We start from the raw sequence: 23,497 nt of genomic DNA on the forward strand, positions 1-23,497 counted from the left end.
TCATCTCTCTTGGAAATGTTGCCTACTCTTTGGCACCTATCACATTTGCTTACAAAGTCTCTCACATGTTTAAACATATTAGGCCAATAGAAACCCGAGGTCAAGACTTTTTCAACAGTTTTTGAGACACTAAAATGACCACCATATTCAGAGGAATGACAATGGTAAATAACATCATGTATTTCTTCCTCTGGTATACATCTCCTAATTATTCCATCATTACATCTCCTAAACAAAAGAGGTTCTTCCCAAGAATAAAATTTAACATCATGCAAGAATCTTTTCTTTTACTACCAAGATAAATCAGGTGGCAAGACACCACAAGACAAGAAATTCACAATATCAGCAAACCATGGAAGTGCAGATTTCAACACATACAACTGCTCATTCATGAAAAACTCATCAATTGGCACAATTTCATCATCTTTATTTTCAGTTTTTATCCTAGAAAGGTGATCAGCCACCACATTCTCAACACCTTTTTTATCTCTTATTTCCAAATCAAATTCTTGAAGTAACAAAATCCATCTAATCAACCTAGATTTAGCTTCTTTCTTGCTCATTAAATACCTTATTGCTGCATGATCAGTGAAAACTATTACCTTTGAGTTGACCAAATAAGAACGAAATTTATTGAGTGCAAATACTACCGCAAGGAACTCCTTTTCAGTTGTGGCATAATTAACTTGAGCTTTATCAAGGGTTCGGCTTGCATAGTAAATGGCATAAGGTTTTCTATCTTTTATTGGCCAAGGGCGGCTCAACAAGAAACTCGCTTGCATCACACATGATTTGAATGGCAAAGTCCAATCCGGGGTTGCATGATAGGAGTCATTGTTAAGGCCGTCTTCAACCTGCAAAAAGCAACCATACAATCTTGATTAAAATCAAATTTAACATCATGATTCAAGAGATTTGTTAAGGGTTTAGCAAGTTTAGAAAAATCCTGAATAAATCGCCGGTAAAACCCGGCATGTCCAAGAAAACTCCGCACTCCTTTGACAGTGGTTGGAGGGGGCATTTTTTCAATAATTTCTATTTTAGCTCTATCCACTTCAATTCCCCTATTTGAGATCAAATGCACTAAAACGATCCCCTCTTGGACCATAAAGTGGCATTTCTCCCAATTCAACACTAGATCATTATCAGCACATCTCTACAAGATTTTAGACAAATTAGTCAAGCATGAATCAAAATTAGTGCCATATACTGAAAAGTCATCCATGAAAACCTCCATAATTTCTTCAATAAAATCAGAAAAAATGGCCATCATGCACCTTTGAAATGTGCCAGGCGCATTACACAATCCAAATGGCATCCTTCGATAGGCAAAGGTGCCATAGGGACAGGTAAAGGTAGTTTTTTCTTGGTCATCAGGATGGATTGGAATTTGAAAGAAACCAGAATATCCATCTAAGTAACAAAAGAATGAATGCTTGGCTAATCTTTCTAACATTTGATCCATAAAAGGAAGGGGAAAATGGTCTTTTCTTATAGCATTGTTCAACTTCCTATAGTCTATGCACATTCTCCAACCTGTAATAGTTCTAGTGGGTGTCGCAAGGGATTTTGCGGTCGCCTGAACGAACCCTCACCGAAGTGGGAAAGAGTGAGGATTCGCCACCTTAGTTTTGAGGGAAACTAAAGAAAACCATTTGGAAAATAAATTGAAATGAAAGCACTTCAAGACAGAGATTCTAGGTTCGGGGTCCGTAAATGGGTGGGGAAGGTGTTAGGCACCCCACCTCGTCCCTTAATAAGGGTAAGTAGATTTAATTTTGCATTAGTTAGGAGGGCTTGAATGGACATATTGATCCTTTTGACTAAAGGAGCATTTGATTTTTCACTAAATTTGGATCACCCAGATACATAAGTAAATGAGACAACCTTAGTGAGTTACTGTTGCATGTTAATCTTATTTAAAAGAACTATTTTATTAAAATTTAATTTAAGAATTGTATAAGAACTCTTCTCCGAACTCTTTAATATTTATTAAAATTTTGAGTTGAGATCGGATAAGAACTCTCCTCCGATCTCTATTAAAAATTTTGAGTTGAGACTGGATAAGAACTCTCCTCCGATCTCTATTTAATGCTTATTAAAATTTTGAGTTGAGACCGGATAAGAACTCTCCTCCGATCTCTATTTAATATTTATTAAAATTTTGAGTTGAGACCGGATAAGAACTCTCCTCCGATCTCTATTAAGTATTTATTTAAAATTTAGAGTTGAGACCGGATAAGAACTCTCTTCCGATCTCTATTAAATTAACAGGAACCTGAATGGGATCTTTCCGATCTCCCGAATTTTAATTTCAGCTACATGTCATAAGGACCTAAAGCTAAGGATTCTGGCGTTCAAAGGTGCTGGGGATAAGGCTTCTTTTAACTAATTGGTATTTTGTGACTAAACGGGGGATACTAGACTTGATTTACCAACCTTCCATGTAGTCATCTTACCAATACCTATTAATGTCCGATCTATTCTGTTTCGTTTACTTTGGTTTTATTCCACTTTATGGCATCTTGCCGAATTGCCGTTTACGTCAGCCTAATAGTTGGGATATTTTCCTGACATGTTATTCAGGCTCTCTCTCTCAAAAGAGACCCTTAAGTTGCAGTTACCTACGTTTTACCCAACCACTTACACGCTACTAGGAGCTAGAAAACTTGCATTCAGAAATGACGAAGATTAATAAAATGATGGACTGATCACTAAAGAGATAACTCGAGAGTAACATTCTTTGGGGTTTTTTTTTTTGCACAAAATGAACTTGGAGAAAATCGCATACGTAAGAAGAACAAAGAAAGTGCGAAAAGTAAACGTAAACACTTAATAAAACAGCAATATGAACTCTTACCTGTAAGGAGCCAAAACTATTGAAATAACTACGAGGTGACAAATAGTGATAAGACAGCGGACTGATTAGCCTGAGGGCTGATGTTCGTCGTGAACTGAAGGGTGCTTAGCTAAAATGCAATCAGATTAAGATAAAAACGAGTGGAATGAAGTTTGAGCTTGGACAATGGGAATGAAAACAGAGATGATAAAGGGCTGAAAGTGAGAGTGTGACCGGATAATGAACAAACTGAAAATGTAGAGTTCCAGTATTCAGAATCCTTTTCAAGAAAACACTTCAGAAAACTAGTTTCAAAAGTCTTTCTAATCAACACTTCTAAGTAGCAGAGTAACAAACTGAATCAAGTTTCAGAGTTCCTCCGCTATAATAACTACCTCACTTTTTTTGCCCGTCCCTTGAATAGTTTTTCATGCAGGTATTTATAGGAATCGGGTGCTCCCCATGAAGGGTCAGGATTTATTTTGAGGGAGATGGAGGGTCAAGATTTTGAAGGACATGATCGGATGCTTGAGAATTAAAGAGAACCAAAATGAACGGCTGAGATTATTCTTCAGAATATTTGTCCTTTTCTTCTTTCAATCTGACGGTCTCAAATCCACTTGTCCGGAGCGATCTGAGGCTAAGAGCGAAAGGCGCTGGTCTTGTCGTCTCCTCTCTTGATCCAAGGGCTCCGGGTTCGTCCTTACAAGTGAAATCAACGGTGGAGATTGGGATGTACAGGACTGTCATGACATACCCTGGCACCTGTCAGCATTGCGGGCGATTCTTAGGCATGCGGTGGAGATCTCGTCTGCCACGCTTTAACTACCTCGGCTCTGATTCTGACGACTGTTATTTGGGATTTGTCTTATTCCTTTTGCCTTCCGATCCCTCCCATGCTCCTATTCGGATCTCTCTTGCTGATCCCCCATCTTCCGATCTCTATTATTCCGATCCCTAGAGATCGCCCAAATGATGTAATCCGATCTCTTGGAAATAAAAGTCAATTATCATCTTATTATTATTGTATTGATTATTTTCCGATCTCTGATGTGTTTATCCAATCTGGTTCCCAACTGAACAACCCTTAACTGATCCGCAATTCGAAACATTTATCTTAATATGCCGATCTCTAATTAGCCATTCTCTTTATGAAATTTGAGAGACGTGTCAGAACAGCTGGCGAATCTCGTTAACCGATGCATTGCCTGGGACATCGTGAGCATTAAATGCTCGAACGAGTATAAATAGGGGTAGGGCTTAGCCAGTTTCTCACTTTATGCCATTTTCTGTCTCTCGCAAGCAATTCCAAAACTCTCCCGATTTTTCAAGCTCTTCCGACTCCGTTCAAGCTCCGGTAAGGGTTTTAATCCTTCTTTTAGCTTTAAGTTCTTTGTTTTTCTTAAAAATGAGCGGCGCCGAAGGTCAGAGAGCGGCAAGCCCACCTTCCGTCCATGTTTCATGGTCATCTGATGAAGAAGAGGTGGTCGGGCCGAGCGCACAACCGGAACCTCTTAGGGTCTCCGCTCCAGCTCGGGGGCGGATCGCACCATCAAGGCATGCACCTCCTTCGGGGAGGGAGAATCTTCCTATGGACGAGCTGCCGTCGATCTTGCAAGAAACCGATCTGCAGTCGTTTAGCCAGGAGTACAACATAGAGCCCGATTCATATGAACTTATCCGGTGTCACGGCGATCACCGAGCCGATCACTCCTTTGAAGAGAATGACATGGTGATGGTATACGAGGAACAGTTAAAGGCCGGTCTTCGGTTCCCTCTGGACGACTTCTTCAAGGAGGTCCTAAAATTCCACCGAGTGTGCATCGCTCAAATTCACCCTAACTCGTGACGGATCTTGGTAGCCTTCCGAGGCCTGTGCCGAGCTAAGGGAATCAGACCTACGGCTAAGGTGTTCGCCGAACTGCACAGGCTAACTCACCGAAAGGATGACGAGCATTGGTTCTTTCAAGCGAAGCCTCATTGCGGGCTCTTCACCGATCTGCCCTCCTCCCTTAAGAATTGGAAGAACCGCTTCTTCATTCTGAGGAGCAAAAATCCGACCTGCTTCGAGGACTTCCCCCGTAGCTGGTGGCACCAGGGGCCCTTGATTCCGAAGCGTATTACCCTGAATAAGGAGGAAAGCCTAATAGTGCTGGAGCTGAAGAATCAAGCTGCCACTCAAAAGTACTCCTGTTTAGATGCGGTGGCTAGAAAGTGCATCATTGGACGATGGAGTTGATCACGGGCGAAAAGCGCGGGCTTCAGCTCTCTGATCTTGGCATCGGTATTTTCTATTTCTCAGATCTCTAGACCTTATCGATCTCACTGACCTCTTTTTTGTGTAGGTATGGCGGGCGGTGAAGGTTCCAGGAAACGGAAGAAGGAGAGAGAGATTTCCCAGAAAATAAAGGAGATGAAGCGTTCGGCCTTACTTCAAACTCCCGGCCATGAACCTGGGGAGACGCAAGGAGGTCCGCCCCGACCTTCGGGGCCGCCGATCACTGAAGCTGTCTGATCTCCTCCTCAACAGGAAGAGCCGCTTCCACCTCCTCCAGTTGCTCCAAGCACAGAAGGGGGTCGTTCCCGACCTCCTACGAGGCCCTCTTCTCGTGGCACCCAAGTACTGATTGCTTCCCTAGAGAACAATCGGACCATTCAGGAGAACCCCGATTTTGCCAAAGTTTTGGGGTCTTCCATCTACCTTCGGGAGGATCGGGAAAGACTGTCTCCGGACAATCTTGACGACATCCTAACCCGATCCATGAGTCTGAATGTAGAGTGCTTGGTGAACCAGCACATGGTCCGGGAAAAGGCACACCGGCTGGGTAAGGAGGTCGAGAAGAAGAGTCAAGAGGTGGCATCCCTCCGATCCCAACTCTCATCCGCTCGGGATTACATATCTCAAATTGAGGGGCAGATGAAGTACTATGAGGATAAGATGGCCGAACAGACTCATGTTCTGGCTGAAAGGGATCACGCTCTTAGAGAAGTCCAGGCACTCCGGGCCAACGAAGCTGCTCAGGTCGCTCATCTTGCTGAGGAGCTTAAGGCAAAAGATGAAGAGATGGTGACAGGAATAGCCGGTGCCTATGTGAACGCTCACAAGGATCTCTTGGCCGAGCTCCAAAAGCGTTACCCAGAGGAGGACTTCTCTTGGATGGCCGACCTGGCTCCCGAAGGCGAAGAGGAAAGCGAAGAGGAGGCCGAGGGTGAGAGAGAAAATGAGCAAAATGTAGATCAGGCTGGGGGAGACTTGTACAAATTTTTCGAAATGAAATGAAGTGGAATGCCCTTTTTGTTCAATGAATGATTGTGATCGGAAAAATCTCTAAATTGTTTAACATTTGATTGTCTGAGTATATCGAAGTAACTGAAAGAGATTATTAACCTAAGTGTGAGAGATCGGAAAACATAATAAGCATGAGATCGATAGGGAATCAACGTTAATCGGGACTTGATTAAAAATTGGAAATTTGGTGAACCCACTTAAAATCAAGATCATCATTACATCGGATCGGAATCTTAATTATTCCTAAACTTAAAATGAGAGATCGGCAATAAGACTAGTGACATAAAGATCTAGTATTGATTCAATTTTGTTTGACAGGAGAGATCGGGAATGTAATCGACCGGTCAGGAAATTTGACAATTGGCTTGAGAGATCGGTGAGCGACTTGGCAAGACTTTAGATGATACGAGGGCTTAGCATTGATTCAATTCTCTGTGAAGAGAGATCGGTAATATGGCAAAGAGAGGTCGGAAATGTAGTTGGCTGGCAAAGGAAAATTTAGTGCTAGGGATCAGTTTCAATGTTTATTGATTCTGGGGATCGGCCAAAATATGGTGTCGACAGCTGCCCCTCTTTACATAATTTCTATTAAGGGAAAAATTTACCGTGTAGGAATTATGTAAAGATTCAGACCCGTATTTTGGACGATTAGGTGTCTGAAACTAAAGCATACCTAATTCAGTGACCTAGGGATCGGTATCAGAAGTTAAATTAAAATCAACTTGGATCAAGGAACCAGAGGTTGATAACAGGAAATATAAATGCAGGAAATTAAAATCAACTTAGATCAAGGAACCAGAGGTTGAGGTTGATAACGAAAAAAAAAAAATCAAGAAATTAAAATCAACTGAAATTAAAATCAACTTAGATCAAGGAACCAGAGGTTGATGACAGGAAATTTAAATTGCAGGAAATTAAAATCAACTTAGATCAAGGAACCAGAGGTTGATAACAGGAAATTTAAATTGCAAGAAATTAAAATCAACTTAGATCAAGGAACCAGAGGTTGATAACAGGAAATTTAAATTGCAAGAAATTAAAATCAACTTAGATCAAGGAACCAGAGGTTGATAGCAGGAAATTTAAATTGCAGGAAATTAAAATCAACTTAGATCAAGGAACCAGAGGTTGATAGCAGGAAATTTAAATTGCGGGAAATTAAAATCAACTTAGATCAAGGAACCAGAGGTTGATGATAGGAAATTTAAATTGCAGGAAATTAAAATCAACTTAGATCAAGGAACCAGAGGTTGATAGCAGGAAATTTAAATTGCGGGAAATTAAAATCAACTTAAATCAAGGAACCAGAGGTTGATAGTAGGAAATTTAAATTGTGGGAAATTAAAATCAACTTAGATCAAGGAACCAGAGGTTGATGACAGGAAATTTAAATTGCAGGAAATTAAAATCAACTTAGATCAAGGAACCAGAGGTTGATAACAGGAAATTTAAATTGTGGGAAATTAAAATCAACTTAGATCAAGGAACCCGAGGTTGATAATAGAAAATTTAAATTGCGGAAAATTAAAATCAACTTAGATCAAGGAACCAGAGGTTGATAGCAGGAAATTTAAATTGCAGGAAATTAAAATCAACTTAGATCAATGAACCAGAGGTTGATGACAGGAAATTTAAATTGCAGGAAATTAAAATCAACTTAGATTAAGGAACCAGAGGTTGATGACAGGAAATCTAAATTGCGGGAAATTAAAATCAACTTAGATCAAGGAACCAGAGGTTGATAGTAGGAAATTTAAATTGCGGGAAATTAAAATCAACTTAGATCAAGGAACCAGAGGTTGATGACAGGAAATTTAAATTGCGGGAAATTAAAATCAACTTAGATCAAGGAACCAGAGGTTGATGACAGGAAAATTAAAATCAACTTAGATCAAGGAACCAGAGGTTGATGACAGGAAATTTAAATTGCACTTACAAAGCAAGCCTAATCCGGACACAAGAAGTTCTTCCCCAATGAAGTGTACTTAACAGAATCCCGAAGGCCAATGACGAATGGAAGACGAGTTGCAAGACTTGACCTATGGCCTCGTTTCTTCAAATGCCCCATTTCTGTTTTTCAGACTTTCTCCCGAAAAGCACCCTCGCGGGTTTTTACTTCCCCTTCGTCTATATGACTAGAAGTGCCCTTTCGGGTTTTCACCTCTAGTTGTTTTTTTTTTTTTTTTTTTTTTTTTTAGGTCATTCCCTGCAAATCTCACAGTAAAGTTCGTGAGGTTATCAATTGTCAAATCTTAATCTTATGGCAAAAATTTTAACTGATTTAAATAGCGCATTAAATAACGAGATTGCAGAAAGATAAATATAAGGGAAAGATAGAAACATGGGGAATGAAGTGTGATTTTATTACGGTTTAATATAAACAAAGAAGAAGTTTCAAAGAAGAAGGGTACAAGGATAGATCTCACATATTCCCTGTGGCTGATTTTGAAATCTCTTAATTGCCATCATTTCAAGTTCTCTGAAGCCTCATACTGTGACAGTTTCCTCTTCATCCTAGTTTCATGCCCCCCATTCCTCATTTCTCCCTTTTTGTTCTCGGGATACCCTTTCGGGTTTTCGCCCCTAGATTTTTTTTTTTTTTTTTTGGATGACTCACTTTTTCAGGATGCCGCTTCGGGTTTTCATCCTTCACTCGTTTTACAGAAAGCGCCCCTTCGGGGTTTTCGCCTTCTTTCACACATTTTGCTAGGAGCGCCCTTTCGGGTTTTCACTCCTACTCCTTTTTTTTTTCTTTTTTTTTTTTTTTAGGCATAGTATCTCTTTACGGTGTCAGCATTCACAGGTCTCGGAAACTCTTCACCGTCCATGTGGGTCAAAATCAAGGCTCCTCCAGAAAATGCCTTTTTAACCACATAAGGTCCCTCGTAGGTTGGTGACCATTTGCCCCGGGGATCATTTTGATTCGGTAGCACTTTCTTCAGAACTAGGTCCCCGGGTTGGAATTCGCGTGGGCGAACGCTTTTGTCAAATGCTCTAACCATTCTCATCTGGTATAACTGCCCATGACATGCTACTGCTAACCTTTTCTCATCTAGCAAGTTTAGCTGATCCAACCTTGACTGGATCCATTCTGACTCATCAATCCCTGATTCCTTCAGAATCCTTAGGGAAGGGATTTCAACTTCAATAGGTGTTACCGCTTCCATCCCAAAAACCAGTGAGTATGGGGTTGCCCCGGTTGAGGTTCTTACAGAAGTCCAGTATGCGTGGAGAGCGTAGGGAAGCATATCATGCCAATCCCTTTACGTGACCGTCATTTTCCGGATTATCCTCTTGAGATTTTTGTTCGCAGCCTCCACCGCTCCATTCATCTAGGGACAGTATGGGGAGGAATTGAGGTGTCGAATTTTGTATTGATCACACAATTTCTGGATCTTCGAGCCATTCAGATTCTTGGCGTTGTCAGTGATGATTTCATTGGGGAGACCATGCCGGCAGATGATAGTATTTCTGAGGAATTTGAGGAATGCGTTCTGCGTGATATGGGCGTATGATGTGGCTTCGACCCACTTAGAAAAATAGTCGATTGCTACTAGAATAAATCTGTGCCCATTGGATGCCTTAGGGTTGATGGGACCAATCACATCGATGCCCCACATTGCGAAAGGCCATGGTGAGGCGAGGTTGAACAATTTGTGAGGCGGAACGTTTATTGGATCTACGTAGATCTGACACTTATGGCATTTTCGGAAATATTCGATGCAGTCGTTTTCCATTGTAGTCCAAAAATATCCCCGTCGCATGATTTGCTTAGCCATCATGTGCCCATTGGCATGGGTTGCACAATTTCCCTCATGAGTCTCAAAAAGGATTTTCTTCGCCTCTTTTGCATCCACACATCTCAACAGCTCACCGTTGGACCCTCTCTTGTATAGGGTTTCACCACTGGGGAAGTATCCCAATGCCAATCTTTGAAGCATCCTTTTTTCGTTTCGGTTCGCCCCTGAGGGGAATTCTCTGGTTCTGTAGTAGACCAGGATGTCATGATACCAGGGTTTACCGTCGGGTTCTTCCTCAATCATGAAGCAATAAGCTGGCTCATTCCTTGCCTTAATCTTCAATATCTGAGTCATCTGCCCTTCTTCGATTTGAGCCATAACGGCTAGAGTGGCTAAGGCATCAGCAAATTGATTCTTGTCTCGACTAAGGTGAGTGAAAGAGATCTCTTCGAATTTCTTAATCAGCTCCAGTAAGTACTTCTGATATGGGATTAGTTTGGGATCCTTGGTTTGCCATTCTCCCTTGACTTGGTATATAATCAGGGCTGAGTCTCCATATACTTCCAACTTCCTGATTTTCATTTTGATTGCAGCCTGTAGACCCCTCACACAAGCTTCATATTCTGCGACGTTGTTGGTGCAGTCAAATCTCAACTTAATGGCTATCGAGAAGTGCTTTCCATCTGGGGATATCAATACAGCTCCAATTCCATTCCCGGACAAATTGACAGCTCCGTCGAAATACATCTCCCATACATCGGCTGGCCCCTCTTCTTCGCAGTCCACTTCATTGATGTGCTCATCAGGGAACTCAAAATCCAAAGCTTCATAATCCTGGATAGGATTTTCTGCTAGGAGGTCAGCGATCACGCTACCTTTCACTGCCTTCCGGGTCATATAGACTATGTCATATTGGGAGAGTATGACCTGCCACTTGGCTATCCTACCTGGCACGAATGGGCTTTCGAATACATATTTGATAGGATCCATCCTGGAGATGAGCCATGTCTTGTGATTCAGCATGTAGTGCTTGAGGCGATTTGCTGTCCAAGCTAATGCGCAGCAAGTCTTTTCTAAGAAAGAGTACCTCGACTCACAATCATTGAACTTCTTGCTCAAGTAATAAATAGCCCTCTCCTTTCGGCCGGTATCATCATGTTGTCCCAAAACGCACCCCATCGAGTTCTGTTGGACCGCCATATACAGGATAAGAGGCCTTCCCGCCACGGGTGGAACCAATACTGGTGGGTTGGTCAAGTATTGCTTAATTTTCTCAAAAGCCTCTTGGCAAACTGAATCCCACTGAGTGGAATTATTCTTTCGGAGTAGTCTGAAAATAGGCTCAGCTTTGGCAATGAGATTAGAAATAAATCTCGAAATGTAGTTCAATTTTCTCAGGAAACTGCGCACCTCCCTTTCTGTTTTTGGGGATGGCATTTCTTGAATAGCTCGAACCTTGTCTGGATTAACTTCTATTCCCTTCTCACTTACTATGAATCCCAACAATTTCCCAGATCTAGCTCTGAATATGCATTTGGCAGGGTTCTGTTTCAGCTGATATCTTCTGAGTCTCTCGAATACCCTCCTCATCACCTGTACGTGGCTTTCTTTTCCTCTGGATTTAATGATCATATCGTCCACATACACTTCCACCTCTTTATGCATCATATCGTGGAATAATGTGACCATTGCGCGCTGGTAGGTAGCACCAGCATTCTTTAATCCGAAAGGCATGACCCGATAGCAAAACACTCCCCATTGAGTGATGAAAGCAGTCTTATCCTTGTCTTCCTCGTCCATCGGGATCTGATTGTACCCTGATGCCCCATCAATACATGAACACCTGCCTAATCCCGCAGCATTGTCTACTAACACATCAATGTGGGGGAGAGGGAAATCGTCTTTCAAGCTTGCTTTATTAAGATCCCTGTAGTCAACGCACACCCTAACTCTCCCGTCCTTCTTTATTACCGGGACGACGGTAGCCACCCATTGGGGGTATTTGACCACTTCCAGAAACCCAGCGTCATACTGTTTCTTGACTTCATCCCGAACTTTGAGCAGTGTGTCGGGGTTCATTCTTCTTAACTTCTGCTTTACCGGAACTGTCCCCGGAATCAGGGGAATTTTGTGTGTCACTATCTGAGGATCCAAACCCACCATATCATCATAGCTCCAGGAAAATACGTCGAGGAATTCTTTAAGCAGACTGATCATATCTCCCAATTCTTCACTCTCCACTACCTTAAGTTCCCTTTTTACTTCTTCTGTGCCTAAATTTATGGTGTGCGTTTTGTCTCCACAAGGCACTAGGGAGGGTTCATCCTTTTCATTGCTTTCTTCTGTAAGGTCTTCCTCAGAATCACTTGAAGTATTGGCAGTTATGGGGATTTCAAAATTAACCAGAGGAATTTCTGAGTCTATTGGATTATTAGGTGTTAATTGATGAATGGTCCTGAATGAATAAAAATGGAACATATTATAAGGATGAAATTCGAAAGGAAAGAATTGGATTTAAAATGCGCTATTAATTCATTAATATTTATGCCATAAGAAAAAGGTCCATTTACAGTATTACACTTGTCACCATGGACAAAATGATAAAGTGTAGATAACCAAAGGTACTTTACTCGAAATTGAGTACAGGGATGTCCTCCACTGTCCAGTTGTCCAGTTCTTGCCCCTTAGTCACTGGCGAGACCAGAGCTTCGTAGAAGGAACCCAGGTGAATGACATCGATGGACGGGTCATCAGGTGATTCTTCCACCTCTGCTGGATTTTCAATGACTGGTTTAGCGAAGACTTCTGTGATTCTCGGGACTACTTTCATCTTTCCCATTTTCTGATCGAATCTCTGATCCCGAAGTGTTTTCCTCATCCAGAATCGTCCATCCATAAGGGCATCTTCCTCATAACCCAAACCACAGCGACCTATCTTATGAATAGCCGGTATAGGTTCAACGATCCCTTGCAATGTGGTGCCCAAGCCTTTGCCCTCCTGATATCCATTCTTTGACATCACTTTGGCCACCATAGCCATAGCCCCCTCCTTCCCGATATCTTGTAATTCGAGGGCCTGGAAAGAGCTTTCCAACGACTCCTCAGCCGCTTCCACATAAGGAAGTGATTGCGGTTTGGTGACCAATATGGATTCTTCACCCCTTTACAGTGACGATTTTGCTGTCCTTAATGTATTTTATTTTCTGGTGCAAAGTTGAAGGAACAGCATTCGCAGAATGGATCCACGGCCTCCCCAACAACATAGTGTAGGCCGGCTCAATGTTCATCACCTGAAACGTGACGTTGAAAGTACATGCACCGACTTGGATTGGCAAGTCAATGTCTCCCAGCACTTCTCTCCTTGTACCGTCGAAGGCTCTCACTACCATAGCACTCTGACGTATGTCAGATTGGTCAACCGGCAGCCTGGCTAAGGTGGTATTAGGCAGTACATTAAGAGCTGACCCGTTATCAATAAGTACCTTGGCTACTATACAACCCTTACACTTCACTGTTACATGCAGAGCTTTAGTGTGCCTTAAACCCGCAGGGTCTATCTCGTCCTCCGAGAAAGTAACAAAACTGGATGCCTGGATTTGCCCCACTATCTTCTCAAACTGCCCCGGAGTAATGTCGGGGTTTACAAAGGCCTGATCCAGGATTTTCTGCAAGGCTTGTCGGTGCACTTCCGAACTCAAGATCAGTGATAACAGCGAAATTCAGGCAGGTGTCTTTCTCAACTGCTCCACCATATCATACTCGCTTTGTTTCATTATTTGGAGCAGCAGTTCCTCCTCTTCTTTATGCTCAGCAGGCTCTACTTCCCCTGCCTTCTCAACCTCATCTTCTGCATTCTTTGATGACTCTCCCATCTTTACTTTCCCTTTTCTTTTTTCTTTTTCTTCGTTCATGTAACACCTCCCACTTCGAGTTATGAACTCGACTTCTTGCTCATGCGAGGAGGATTTTGTGGTAGCGACAGGTTGAGGATTATTCTGGGGAGTAGCACTGGTGGTAGGTCCGGCATAAGTCATCTGAAAGTGTTCATGAGGAGTGAAACATGGCTTAGGAGGTGCCGGGGGTGAAGCAAGGCTAGGAGCCGGTGTACTGCTTAATGCTCCTTGGGTGAAGACTTGGAAATTGTAGTTCCAAGGTATGGCATGGGTGTTGGTAATAGGGAGCTGAGATGGGGCTCGGATAACCGTTACTGGCGGCGAGGCTACTGGGGGTGAAAAGGTGATTCTGGGTTTGGAGGTAGAAGCATTCTGGCTGTATCTAGTGGTGTTCACTCCCTCCTCCATCTTCGACCTTGTCTGGCATCTCAGAACCTTGAGAGACAACAAGTTCAGGACCTCTTGTTTGAATCCCTCACAATCCCGCAGCTCATGATCGATTGCCCCTCCATGATAAGGACACCCCGTACATTCTCCTACTCCCGTTACCTGAGGGCAAAGGTAGCCTTCCCTCATTGCCACAGCAAAAATTTCTTTAAAGTAAGGAACCAGCTTGTCTACTTCCGGTGTTGATCCTTCTCTATCAGACTCTATCATATTTACACCACTGCCCGCATTATGGTTAGGCAGTGGGTTTGAGGTAACATTGGGGAGGGAACCATTTCCCTCGATTTTTAGCCACCCGTTTCGGATTAAAGCGTGTACTCTCCCCCTGAGTGCACCGCAGTTGTCAGTTGAATGCCCTTGTGCCCCTCCATGGTACTCACAACGGGCAGTGGCATCATACCACCTGGGATACGGTGGCTGGATCGGGTCTAGGGGAACTGGTACAATTTGGTTTATACCGACAAGGTATCGGTATATTTCACTGAGAGGGAGAGGAAGAGGTGGATCAGGGTTCCTTGGAGGTCTTGGGTTGTTTTGTGGTGGTCTTGGTTGAAGAGGAGGAGGAGGTGGTCTTGGTTGGTAATTTGCAGGCGAGGGATATTGTGGGCGCGGGTGTGGATAATTAGGGAAAGGAGGTGGAATGTTAGCGACTGTTTGGCCATGAGGGGGAGGATATGGCCGATAATTGTTTTGAGGGAATGGGGAATAATTGTTTTGTGGTGTGGAATGCACATCACCCTCCTTCTTCTTGCCAAAGCGCGATCTTTTCGCGAGGTTCTCAGCCAACTCCTGCAACCGTCCCATTCTTAGATTGGCCTCAATTCTTTCGCCGGCCTGTATGATGTCAGAGAAGCTGTTGGAAGTGTTCCCAATCATCAAGTTGAAGTAGGGAGCCTTCAAAGTCTCGATAAATAGAGAGCATAGCTCATTACCGGTCACCGGGGGATGTACTTCTGCCGCCTTTTCTCTCCATCTCTGGGCATACTCCTTGAAGCTTTCCCAGTCTTTCTGCACCAGATTTTGAAGATCCCTCCTTGTGGGGGCCACATCGCAGTTAAATTTGTCTTTGCTTCAAAAGGCCTCGGCTAAATCCTTCCAGAGAGCCTGATGCACTCTGTCTAACTGAACGCACCACCTCAGGGCTGCTCCAGAGAGGCTCTCGTGAAAGAAGTGGATTAACAGTCTGTCATCATCTGTCATAGAGGACATCTTGGCAATATAGGTGGCCAAATGAATTCGAGGGTCCGAATTCCCAGTATACTTGTCAAAATCGGGGACCTTGAATTTGGGCGGCACCACCACATCCGGTACTAATCTTAGTGATGCCACGTCAACTGAGCCATACATATTTAGGCCCTCTATAGCTCTCAATCTCTCTTCCAGAGCGGACAGCTTCTCATTCTCTCTCATCTTACTTTCTCCTCCTATTGTGTGAGGTACTCCCTCGACTGGGAAATGAGGGGCAGAATGAATTGGAGGGTTCGGGATCGAAAGGGATGGTTCGGCATTCGGGATGGTTGGGTAATAAGAGAAAGGAGGTTCATTATTTAGTGGAACCGGATTGACAGTGACCGTCGGATCCTGGATTGGTGGCTAGAAAGTGAAAGAGGTTGAAGCGTAGTGAGAATCAACTGTTGTAGGAGGTGGGGGAGGTAATGGTAGGTTAAGGTCTGAAGCTGGCTTACTTTGGGACATCTCCCTCATCAGTTTCATAAGTTCTGAAACCTGGTCTTTTAGTTCAGACACTTGCCCCTGTAGGTTCTATACTTGTTCCTGGTCTTCCATTAGTTTTCTTGTTCGAGATCTTGTTAAGTACACTCACTGGGGTTGAATCGCGTGCTTGGTCAGACTTGCCTTGTTCGAAGCAATGTTGTTTTTCTGTAAGGAGTCAAAAAAAGAAATTTTTAGTGAATTTTGATCAAAATTAAATAGGGTCCTGATGTGGACGAAGGATACGGTGGCATTTGAGAGCCAGAAATGAAATCTGTTGAAGGATAACTGCATCACTTTTATCATGGCATCGTTCAATAGTCTGACTGTGAAAGACTAGATTGAATGCGCGTTTATGATACCTGTCCATATAGCGCATTCAATTTTTCATATACCCCTAGCGAGGGAGTTCCTACGGGAGTCATATTATTCATTCACAAATTTGCTAAACAATGGTCCAAAAATCATTTCATTAACTGAATAATTTGTACACCGTGTTCTTTACATCGGCCTAGGCTCTGGGAGGTTTTTTATAATGAGATGACATTTTCTGAGATACTCATATAACCTTTCTTCTTGTTTGGCAGGATCGAATGCTTTCAGAGCATACTCAGATTCAGGTAAGAGTTCTTGCTTTCCCTGTGCTATTGTTCTCTCCAGCTGGTCAACATTCTCTTTCAGCTCTTGATAGAGAGCAGCTTGTCTTTCTTTCTCTTTCCTTTCCTTAGCACATTCCTTCAAGATATTGTTCATGAGTAGTGTATGTTCTTTTAATTCGAGCTTCTTCTTTTTGTTCTCCTGTTTATACTCTTCAACGAGTATCTCTTGGTATTTCGTTTTTTCCTGAAGCTTATTATTCTGTGCTTCTACTTCTTTCATTACAACGTGGAGAGAGTTTTTTTCCTTTTCCCACCGTATCTCTTGCTCTTCAAAACCCATCTTTTCGGCCCTTGCCTCTTCCCTGAGCCTTCTTACTTTCCTCTTGAGAATCTGCTGTTTGTCCTCCAATTGTTTTATTTGTTCTTGCAGTTGCGAGTTCTCGGTATTTGCCTTTTGTAGCGAGTCAACCAGGCGATCATCGGCTTCTTCTAATAGGACATCTCGGTGCGAATCGCTGTCTTCGAATTCTGTAGTTGAGTATTCTCGGTCCCTGTCAGCTCTCCATTTAAGATAATCGCCCGAGGCGCTTGGGCCTTTAGGCGATCTTTCCACCAGAGTGATGTTCTCCCAAGACTTGCGAGCCATTTTCAACCCTTCATCTTCCTTGAGCTCATGGTAGAAATGACCTTGGTGATATTCTTCAATGTCGATTCTGGACTGTGTTGAGCCAAACTGCCTCATTACCAAGGCCGGAGTGTAACTTGTGTATCCGGTTACTCCGATCAGGGACATCGACTGATTTCCTCCGTCTTGATCAAAGCGGATTGGCACGACGCCACACTTCCTCCAACAATAATCATGGCTATTGAAACTCAAAATCTGTTCCACTGCTTTGTTCATTCTTGATCGATTATTAACGGTCATCTTCTCGATGGGAGGCTGGTCAAGGTACCAAGTCAATCCCTTTGTCTCCACAGGCATATGTGGTGATAATCCGGAGATATAACAATTGAGAACAACACTTGATGGACCCTTTACCACTGTTATGCAGTAGGTAAGGGTTAATAAGGTCTCGCAAGAATTGCGATGTCGGATTGACCTCACGCCTTTCTACCGCCAGAATACTTCCACCGTGCTGCAGGTTATGATTCCTAATGGTCCCGGGAACAAAATCAGGCCATAGATTCCCAATGCGAGTGCTACTGAAGCTTGATCCCACTGTTTCTCTTGGAGGAATTGATCTAACCGCTTCTCGAGGTAGGTCCAATACCATCCATGCGTGTTTCCTTTGACCGTTTCTTTTGACTTTGCCTCCTCCGAAGGAATACCCAACAAATGTGTTAATCGTTTCGGATCGCCTATGCTCAAGGTGTAGGTAGATCCAGTGTGTTGAGTAAGGAATCTCGGTAATGCTGATATTCTTCCATAGTGGGAACTGTATCAATGTCATTGAAAGAGAATACCCCATACTTAGGATTCCAAACTGACAGCATGGCCTTTAATGCCGGGATTTGGACCTTGACTCGCATTAGGGTTGCAATTTTCCCGTATTTCCTTTCAAATCGTGCCTTGACCTGATCGGGAAATGACCTCCATCCATTAGACAGACCCTCGAGGCTGTTCATTCTGACCTCAATTTTATTCAGATCCCATGAGGGTAGTAAGCTAGCATGTGCCTTGGAAACATTATTTTGCGAGGGTACTAGAGTATGAGTTGACTTGGACCGAAGTTTAGCATTCTGAACTTCTTCTGCCGACTGACTTAAGGATGCCATGATAAAAATGATGCCTTATCCTTTTCACAGACTCTTGGTTTGATGATGCCTGCGGAAAAACATGTTAGCAAGATAAATTTGGGTAATTTTGAATCATACTATTGGCAGGGTGACACATACACATTTATCAAAGTAGGAAAATGTGTAGGTGTTTCAGTAGAATTCAAGATTACCCTCACAAAAACGAACAAAAAGAAATTAAAGCAGAACAGGGTAAGAGTAAGTATGCCCCTTTTTGTCCTAACATAGGGAGACTCCTGATACCGGATGAGTGCTACCTAATTGGATAGTTCTATCTTATAAGGTAGCTCACTACGGCTTTCAGCTATTGTGATAGTTTTAGCTCAAGGTCTAATTTTCTAAAAGCCACAGGTTCCCAAATTGCCCCTACTGTAACAGTAGAGCCCCGTTCTATAACCATGATATTATCGGGAAAATTCCACGAATATCACAGTGGATAGAACGAGTTTCAATCTGAGCAGAAGCCTTCACGGATACTAACAGGGTAAAACCCACGGGTACCGCTACATGACCCCCTCCTACTTTCCTAAAAGGGTAAGAAAGCCCGGGTATAGGACCGAAGTGTGTGAGGACATCGTGTGAGTGTTCAGTGTGTGAAGGGACATCTTTACCTCTTCCTAATTCAGGGGATTTTATTCTTTCCATTTTTCCTTTTTCCTTTCTTTTTCGAAACGAAGAGCACTGTAAGGAGGATAAAACAAGCAAAACAAGAGGAACAGTTAGTAGGAATAAACAAAAACTAACATGTAAACTATCGCCGGGTGAGCCTACCTAACTATAATTTGATTGGAAAATTAAATCTACTTTTTAGACCTCTAGACCGGGGTTAAATTCGGATATTCGTCCCCAGCGGAGTCGCCAAGCCGTCGCAAGGGATTTTGCGGTCGCCTGAACGAACCCTCACCGAAGTGGGAAAGAGTGAGGAGTCGCCACCTTAGTTTTGAGGGAAACTAAAGAAAACCATTTGGAAAATAAATTGAAATGAAACCACTTCAAGACAGAGATTCTAGGTTCGGGGTCCGTAAACGGGTGGGGAAGGTGTTAGGCACCCCACCTCGTCCCTTAATAAGGGTAAGTAGATTTAATTTTGCATTAGTTAGGAGGGCTTGAATGGACATATTGATCCTTTTGACTAAAGGAGCATTTGATTTTTCACTAAATTTGGATCACCCAGATACATAAGTAAATGAGACAACCTTAGTGAGTTACTGTTGCATGTTAATCTTATTTAAAAGAACTATTTTATTAAAATTTAATTTAAGAATTGTATAATAACTCTTCTCTGAACTCTTTAATATTTATTAAAATTTTGAGTTGAGATCGGATAAGAACTCTCCTCCGATCTCTATTAAAAATTTTGAGTTGAGACCAGATAAGAACTCTCCTCCGATCTCTATTTAATGCTTATTAAAATTTTGAGTTGAAACCGGATAAGAACTCTCCTCCGATCTCTATTTAATATTTATTAAAATTTTGAGTTGAGACCGGATAAGAACTCTCCTCTGATCTCTATTAAGTATTTATTTAAAATTTAGAGTTGAGATCGGATAAGAACTCTCTTCCGATCTCTATTAAATTAACAGGAACCTGAATGGGATCTTTCCGATCTCCCGAATTTTAATTTCAGCTACATGTCATAAGGACCTAAAGCTAAGGATTCTGGCGTTCAAAGGTGCGGGGGATAAGGCTTCTTTTAACTAATTGGTATTTTGTGACTAAACGGGGGATACTAGACTTGATTTACCGACCTTCCATGTAGTCATCTTACCAATACCTATTAATGTCCGATCTATTCTGTTTCGTTTACTTTGGTTTTATTCCACTTTATGGCATCTTGCCGAATTGCCGTTTACGTCAGCCTAATAGTTGGGATATTTTCCTGACGTGTTATTCAGGCTCTCTCTCTCAAAAGAGACCCTTAAGTTGCAGTTACCTACGTTTTACCCAACCACTTACACGCTACTAGGAGCTAGAAAACTTGCATTCAGAAATGACGAAGATTAATAAAATGATGGACTGATCACTAAAGAGATAACTCGAGAGTAACATTCTTTGGGGTTTTTTTTTTTGCACAAAATGAACTTGGAGAAAATCGCATACGTAAGAAGAACAAAGAAAGTGCGAAAAGTAAACGTAAACACTTAATAAAACAGCAATATGAACTCTTACATAAGAGCCAAAACTATTGAAATAACTACGAGGTGACAAATAGTGATAAGGCAATGGGTGATTAGCTTTGAGGGTGATGTTAAATCGTGAACTGAAGGGTGCTTAGCTAAAATGCAATCAGTTAAGATAAAAGCAGTGGAATGAAGTTTGAGCTTGGACAATGGGAATGAAAGCAGAGATGATAAAGGGTGAAAGTGAGAGTGTGACCGGATAATGAACAAAGCTGAAAATGTAGAGTTCAGTGTCGTAATCCTTTTCAAGAAAACACTTCAGAAAACTAGTTTCAAAAGTCTTTCTAATCAACACTTCTAAGTAGCAGAGTAACAAACTGAATCAAGTTTCAGAGTTCCTCCACTATAATAACTACCTCTCTTTTTTTGCCCGTCCCTTGAACAGTTTTTCATGCAGGTATTTATAGGAATCGGGTGCTCCCCATGAATGGTCAGGATTTATTTTGAGGGAGATGGAGGGTCAAGATTTTGAAGGACATGATCGGATGCTTGAGAATTAAAGAGAACCAAAATGAACGGCTGAGATTATTCTTCAGAATATTTGTCCTTTTCTTCTTTCAATCTGACGGTCTCAAATCCACTTGTCCGGAGCGATCTGAGGGCTAAGAGCGAAAGGCGCTGGTCTTGTCGTCTCCTCTCTTGATCCAAGGGCTCCGGGTTCGTCCTTACAAGTGAAATCAACGGTGGAGATTGGAATGTACAGGACTGTCATGACATACCCTGGCACCTGTCAGCATTGCGGGCGATTCTTAGGCGTGCGGTGGAGATCTCGTCTGCCACGCTTTAACTACCTCGACTCTGATTCTGATGACTGTTATTTGGGATTTGTCTTATTCCTTTTGCCTTCCGATCCCTCCCATGCTCCTATTCCGATCTCTCTTGCTGATCCCCCATCTTCCGATCTCTATTATTCTGATCCCTAGAGATCGCCCAAATGATGTAATCCGATCTCTTAGAAATAAAAGTCAATTATCATCTTATTATTATTGTATTGATTATTTTCCGATCTTTGATGTGTTTATCCGATCTGGTTCCCAACTGAACAACCCTTAACTGATCCGCAATTCGAAACATTTATCTTAATATGCCGATCTCTAATTAGCCATTCTCTTTATGGAATTTGAGAGACGTGTCAGAACAGCTGGCGAATCTCGTTAACCGATGCATTGCCTGGGACATCGTGAGAATTAAATGCTCGAACGAGTATAAATAGGGGTAGGGGTTAGCCAGTTTCTCACTTTATGCCATTTTCTATCTCTCGCAAGCAATTCCAAAACTCTCCCGATTTTTCAAGCTCTTCCGACTCCGTTCAAGCTCCGGTAAGGGTTTTAATCCTTCTTTTAGCTTTAAGTTCTTTGTTTTTCTTAAAAATGAGCAGCGCCGAAGGTCAGAGAGCGGCAAGTCCACCTTCCGTCCATGTTTCATGGTCGTCTGATGAAGAAGAGGTGGTCGGGCCGAGCACACAACCGGAACCTCTTAGGGTCTCTGCTCCAGCTCGAGGGCGGATCGCACCATCAAGGCATGCACCTCCTTCGGGGAGGGAGAATCTTCCTATGGACGAGCTGCCATCGATCTTGCAAGAAACCGATCTGCAGTCGTTTAGCCAGGAGTACAACATAGAGCCCGATTCATATGAACTTATCCGGTGTCACGGCGATCACCGAGCCGATCACTCCTTTGAAGAGAATGACATGGTGATGGTATACGAGGAACAGTTAAAGGCGGTCTTGGTTCCCTACGGGCGACTTCTTCAAGGAGGTCCTAAAATTCCACCAAGTGTGCATCGCTCAAATTCACCTAACTCGTGGCGGATCTTGGTAGCCTTAGAGGCTGTCTTGAGCTAAGGGAATCAGACCTACGGCTAAGGTGTTCGCCGAACTGCACAAGCTAACTCGCCGAAAGGATGATGAGCATTGGTTCTTTCAGGCGAAGCCTCATTGTGGGCTCTTCACCGATCTGCCCTCCTCCCTTAAGAATTTGAAGAACCGCTTCTTCATTCTGAGGAGCAAAAATCTGACCTGCTTCGAGGACTTCCCGTATAGCTGGTGGCACCGAGGCCCTTGATTCCGGCGTATTACCACTGAATAAGGAGGAAAGCCTAATAGTCTTTGGAGTGAAGAATCAAGCTACCACTCAAAAGTACTCTGTTTAGATGCGGTGGCTAGAAATTTGCATCATTGGGCGATGGAGTTGATCACGCGAAAGCGCGGGCTTGACTCTCGATCTTGGCATCGGTATTTTCTATTACTCAGATCTTTGGACCTTATCGATCTCATGACCTCTTTTTGTGTAGGTATGGCGGGGTGAAGGTTCGAGGAAGCGGAAGAAGGAGAGAGATTTCTGGAAAATAAAGGAGATGAAGCGTTCGGCCTTACTTCAAACTCCGCCATGAACACAGGGAGACGCAGGAGGTCGCCCGACCTTCGGGGCCGCCGATCACTGAAGCTGTCTGATCTCCTCCTCAACAGGAAGAGCCGCTTCCACCTCCTCCAGTTGCTCCAAGCACAGAAGGGAGTCGTTCCCGACCTCCTACGAGGCCCTCTTCTCGTGGCGCCCAAGTACTGATTGCTTCCCTAGAGAACAACCGGACCGTTCAGGAGAACCCCGATTTTGCCAAAATTTTGGGGTCTTCCATCTGCCTTCGGGAGGATCGGGACAGACTGTCTCCGGATAATCTTGACGACATCCTAACCCGATCCATGAGTCTGAATGTAGAGTGCTTGCTGAACCAGCACATAGTCCGGGAAAAGGCGCATCGGCTGGGTAAGGAGGTCGAGAAGAAGAGTCAAGAGGTGGCATCCCTCCGATCCCAACTCTCATCCGCTCGGGATTACATATCTCAAATTGAGGGGCGGATGAAGTACTATGAGGATAAGATGGCCGAACAGACTCATGTTCTGGCTGAAAGGGATCACGCTCTTAGAGAAGTCCAGGCACTCCGGGCCAACGAAGCTGCTCAGGTCGCTCATCTTGCTGAGGAGCTTAAGGCAAAAGATAAAGAGA

This window comes from Hevea brasiliensis, chromosome 17 (genome assembly GCF_030052815.1).
Source record: "Hevea brasiliensis isolate MT/VB/25A 57/8 chromosome 17, ASM3005281v1, whole genome shotgun sequence".
NCBI lineage: Eukaryota > Viridiplantae > Streptophyta > Magnoliopsida > Malpighiales > Euphorbiaceae > Hevea > Hevea brasiliensis.